A 6,239-nucleotide genomic window follows, 5' to 3' on the forward strand; every position below is an offset into this window, starting at 1 on the left:
GTCACTCTATCCTTTTTTTGTATTGGTAAAGTATCAACAAAGGTATAAGTATCATATATACCCTCTCTCAATACATTACTTGCATATACGAGCACCATGTAATCGATATCTATGAGCTCTATAGTATTTCTAGTTTTAGTTACAACATCTTTACTTTGCATATTCTCATCAAGTAAAGCATGTATATCTTGTACTGCATTAGTATTTGCAATATTGAATCAAAGCATTCTCTCTTATTCCCATGTATATACTATTGCAAATAATTGAATTCTCAACCAATACAATGAATTTTTGACCCTCGGGCAACACATTTTCAACTTTAGCTTGCTTTAAAATAGCAATGAATTTATCGGTAGTCTCTAATTCAATCCCTTGAAAACCCATATTCTCATCAACTTATATTAGTGCCGGAGTGATATCTCCCACAAACTACCTTTTTATTTTAATAACATCCTTAATTTCATCATAAAATTCATATTTGGAAATTCCCAACATCTCACCAAGTGTAAAATCAACCTTGCTATTAAGGATCTACTCCTCAAGTACTTTGTTAATGTTAGTGGCAATATCTATATTAGAGTGCTATTTATACCCATGTTCCTTACCTTTCTTCCTTTCCTCTTGCTTCCTTTCTTGCACTACATTTTATGTTATGTCTTTGGAAGTGGCTTTTTCAATAGCCTTCTACTGCTCTCCTTTACTCCATGCTGTCCTCTTTGGGGTACCTACAACAATATTGTCTCTTGTCCTCTTTCTCTCCACAACCATATTGATATTTTGTACTTTTTGCCAAGTATGCATAAACTCTAAAGGAGTCAATTGGAGGATGTCAACCTATCATACTCCATATATACTAATCACCACATGAAAATTCAATTTTTAAAGTCTTTTCCTTTTCCACACAATCTAAAGTCACGGCATCATGTTGCTTTGCAGACACAATGTGAAAACCCCTTGAGTGTAGCATCATTTGGCTTTCTTACTAATCTAGATATTCAATGTCATTTTAGCCATTAGTGTTAGTGTCCATAGCATGGAGGGTTCAAAATTAATAGATTTTTGGACAATTTTAACATATTTTTGATATTTTGGATATTATCCTAAAAAAGTATAGAAAACTTTTAGAACATAAATAAATTTTCTTTTCAATCACTTTTAAAGATCTCATTAAAAATAAGGGCTGCCAAATTTGCAGCATGCACGATTGCAATTTTCATGTAGCAAATAACACTCTCGATAGGAGGGGAGAATGAGCAATTTGAGAGAGATTTGACCAGGAGTCTTGGAGGTTTATTCCCCTTTCAAACCTAGTGGAACCATTAGATTTATTGTTTGAGCACTAGAGTGGAAGCTAGTGTTTAGTGCAACTTTTTTAATATATAAGGGTGAGACATGACAGGGTGAAGGGGAGACTCATTGTAAATAGGTTCTCTTAATCAAGGATTGGTTTTGAGATACTTTGAGCCTCTGATCTCTTGTATGTATGTTGTTTCATCTCTCATTGGTCTCTACTCTATGTAATCTCTATCATCATCTATGCTCTCATAGAAAAATCTACCTAATCTCTTACTATCATTAATCCTCACTTAAGAATATCTCTAACATCATATACATATATCTATCTATTACTACTCTTATTTGTTCCCCCAGCCATATACCTAGTGTCTTCCCAGTATATGTGTAGATTATCTTGACATCCTTTTTGGTGAACCCAACGTTAAATAGCCAGGGTGGGAGCTCAAAGCTATGACAAGTCTAGCTACTAGTGAAGGTGTTGTGTGGCAAGAAGACATGTTGCATATGTTTAGGGAGTTGTCAATGTCTATGTAGCAACAACAAATCATAGAGAGGATGGAAGAATCCATAATAAAGGCACTTCAATCATTGGTAAACAAGGCATGTCTATTGGAAGGTCGAGAAGTGTCTAAGTATCTCAATACATATGCAAAGCAGATGGAGTTTAACAAGATCTCAGTGCAACAAATGATAGAAAATTTTGAGTTAGTTTTTGTTATGGAGATTAAAAAAAGGATCAAAGAGATATAACAGGTGCATGATGACAATTGGAACGATTTCAAGGAGGCACTCAAGAAGAAATACTTTATGGAAGATCTAGAGCAAGTAACCAAGAGTACTTTCTTTGAGAAGGTTGCTAAACTCGATAAGGGGCTATCACCTATAGAATTATATGAGAGTTTGAGCATAAATACTCTCAATTATCAAACAAGAAACAACAATCTCTTAAGGTTGAAAAGACTGAACTTTTCTTGTAGACTATTGACCCTACACTTCAAACGATTTTTTGAAGTAATTTTTGAAGATAAGGATGCTAAAGAGGGACTGAAATCTGATTGGAAAGAGGTAGAAGATGCTGGGGATTTTATTTTTGTGAGCTTTGATTTTTGTTCTTTTGGAATCAATCCTTTTTTTTTGGAGTTTTTTTGTTATTGTAATGTGTGACTATCATGTTTACCTATGGAGGGAAAATGTATCAATTTGAGTCGCATCCACTAGTAGAGCATCAATACATATTTGACACTCGAACCTTGCAACAGTTATTTCAAGAAATATATTTTTAATAATCATACATGACTACCTTCATGGGAAATCAACCAACAAAGCACATGAATTTCAAGTTGATATAAGACTACTCACCTAAACGAGTCATAAGTCACCTCTCCCAACTCTCTCCGCCAAGATATGATTCTGCAACACAAAGGAGGTGGTGGGTGCTATAGAGGGAATTGAATTTTTTTTCTCTATGGATCTATGGAGGTGCTTGGTTGTAGCCATGAGCCCTTTACCTCTCATATCAACAATGTTAGGAGAGAGGAGTAGTAGTGGCTTTGATGGTAGCTTGAGTAGCTTGCACACTACCTTGAGTACCTTGGGTGGCTTTGTGTAGTGCCCTTGCTAGCTTTAGTGTCATGAGGACTTCCTTATGAACCTTTAGTATCCTTAGTTTCTTACTCTTCTACAGTAGTGGATGTGGTAAGTGAATCATGCACAACTACTTTCTCTATGAACCGTATATGCATTATTCAACCCTTAGAATCCCATGCATGAGTACAAAAACTATTTCTACATAAGTGATAGGATGCTTTCTATGGGTAAAAGTGCTTACTCTCATGTAGATCTTTCTCTTGATTTGGGAAAACTCCTAGGGGTAATTGAGCCACCAAGGACAAACATTTAGCTCCCATGCCATCAATCTCCTCTCATGTAACAACGGAGAATACATAGTAGTCTCATCATGGATATCAATCCACTCTGTTATGAATACCGAAGCTGCATCTAACCTTTTCTCTTCCACACATTGTAGTATCCACCTACAACATTCTCAACACAAATCATGCAAGTAAATGCACATTGCAATATCCTATAAAGAATTAGGCAAAGTCTACTTAGTACAAGGGACAAATTTTCAAATAATAAAACCAACCACCCAACCTTTGGCTTCCACATCAAGTTAAAGATAGAGAAATCAACAACATAAATAGACTTCCATGTGCCATTCCATCCACTTCATAAATGACCAAAGCAATTACCATAAGAGGGGAAATGAGTCCATAAATTTAAGTTGAAGAGTTTAGAACTAATGCTCCTTTAATCAAAACTATTATTTAAAGTTCAAAATAGAGAAAAAGTTTAGATAAAACCTTGTAAATCAAACGTTTGACTAAAAAAAAAAGCTCTGGCATATTCTTTGCAACATCCAAAAACTTCACCCCATCCAAGAGATGTATGAAAGTCTACACACATTTTATGAACACTTAACATTGGCACAAACACATTTTAAGAAAACACTTAAGAAAGCAATGTGAATGTATTTCATTGAGCAAACTTGCACAACATGATGCTTCAAGTTAAGCTTGAAGAACTCCTCAAACGAATCCAACAACTGTGGATCTTCTAGTTGTATGCTTTGGATATCAGGCAATGCCTCTGAGTGTAAAATGAGTCCAATATGTCTCTTCCTTCATGTAAATTTGAAACAACTTTTAATCACCCAATTAGGGGTTTTTGGACTTGTAAGACTCAAAAGATGCAACAAATTTTTTCTTGCATTTTTTTTCCACCATGGTTTTACCCTATGGTTTCCATCCCAAACCAATGACTTCTTGTTGTCAAGGTCATGCCACTCTCTCCCAAGTGCCCTCTCAAACTCTTCGTGTTTCTGACGCCAAATCAAACCTCCACTCATCTAGATTCCTGGCTATCACAATTATGGTGTCCTTTGTAGGACCTACAACTGAAACAAGGAAGTGTCCCATAGTCTCAAGATAACCAGTCAAATCAAAGGAAGGGATCAACCACTAGGTATTACCCATGGCAAATCTGACTGTCCCAAGAGCCACCAATCTATAATGTAATAATTCCGATTCCTAAAAATCACATTCTTCATATGAACTTCCTCTTAGGAGGCCAAAAGGATAAATTTTAGGAATAATGGCAATTTTTCTAATTATTCCCCTTTTCCCCCATCCGACTGTCATGTTGGAGGAGAGGGGAATAGCAAGGGTGACTGAGCACTGTGCTGGAGCTCATGGTGGGGGTAAAGGCCATGCAGGAGGCCACGTGGGGGAGGGGGGGATCCCCTTCCTTCTCCCTATAAAAACCACGCCCAACGGAGCTGGAGGGGGTAGCAAAAATGCTATCAAAGAAGGAGAGAGGAGGAGAAACAGGCCGTGATAATTAGCCGGTTGCTGCAGTGGAGGAGAGGAGCTCGCGAAGCTGCCGCAAGTCACCGCCATCTGCCGCCAACATGCCACCATTTTGCCCTGGTTCGCCAACAAGCAGCCTTAAGCAAATCGTTCTTCTTTTCTTTTTCCCCCCCCATGTGGTTCTGTGACCACAGAAGCTTCCAAGAAGCTTCTTGAAAGCTTCTAAGGGGAGGGATCTAAGCCCCCTTTCATATTGCAAGTCCCACAAGGGTTCATTTTAACCCCGGGGTCCCTTAGAACCCCCTTTCTATTGGCCTTCACAAGCACCCTTTTCACCCCCTTTCTCATTTCACCCAAGGCCCTTTAAAAGGGTCATTTACCCCGAGAGCTAAGCCCTTCTTCCCCCCTTGGGTTCCCCACAAGGAATCTCTCCTTAAAGTCATTTAATCCCTTCACAAGCTATTTTTTTTACATGTCCTTTCCCCCCCCTTGCGTTGTTACACAAAGGGAGTCTCATCCCTGGATTTTTACATCCATTCCCTTGCAAATTTCCACCTAACCCCCTTTCTGTGAAATTTCCATCCAAGTCCCCTTAAAGTTGGACTTACCTCGGGAATTAAACCTTTTTCCCCCTTTTAGCATTTCACAAAGCCCATTTAAAACTACCTCCCTTGGACTTCCATGAGCCTTCCCAAATTGGTCCTTATAACCTCGGTCTCCTTTTAAAATCCTTCCCTCTCAAATCCATTCCCTACTTCGTGGAGGAAGCCTTTAAAAGCTAGTTCCAAAAAGATGGAGAAATTATTCAAGGAAGCCGAATCACAAAGGAAGTTTTGTGTGCGAAGGAGACAGCCAAGATCCTAAATTAACCTTCAAGTCAAAAAGGCCGAATTCACAATGGCTCCTAAGAAGGCACAAGGTGCAAACACAAGAGGATCATCTCCTAACATCCATGTGGACATTTCACCACAAGTCCAGGTTTTCTTCCTAATTTTTTTTTATGTCGTAATATTTCAATTGTGCATGATTCATTTACGAAAATTAGGATGCATTTTTTTCGATTGAAATACCTTGGCTAAATTAAAGGAAATAACTTCGATCAAGGAATTGGTCATTTGTATTAAACGAATGAAATAGAAAAGCATAAGATCTCTATGTATTCCTAGCAAGTGGTTTTTAAGCATTGCAAAATAACGAACTTAGATTAACTAAATGCCCATCTTTGCAAGTCAAAATAATGTTAGTACACTTTGATTATGCACGGAAGGAATAAATCGCATGTCGCATTATTGAACATCTTTTCTTCGAAATGATTCTTTAAAGAAGGTTGCTAGCAACCATAGGAAATTGCTAGGCATGGAAGTGGTTCTTAAATCTGCGTAAAGTAGATTATAATCTAGTCAATTGGCTTAAATCTCAATCAACTCATTCAGTGTACGAATATCTCAGTTAGAAAAGAAGTAGGAAAAATGTTGCATGGTTCACATAAAATCCTAACGCTTAGTAGCATAAATCTTGAATTCATGTTATAGAAGGATCACTAGGAATTATGCCATAACTTAACTTACGCTTTGA

This window comes from Lygodium microphyllum, chromosome 19 (genome assembly GCF_053477565.2).
Source record: "Lygodium microphyllum isolate KBCC chromosome 19, Lygodium_microphyllum_v1.1.10, whole genome shotgun sequence".
In the NCBI taxonomy this organism is placed as follows: Eukaryota; Viridiplantae; Streptophyta; class Polypodiopsida; order Schizaeales; family Lygodiaceae; genus Lygodium; species Lygodium microphyllum.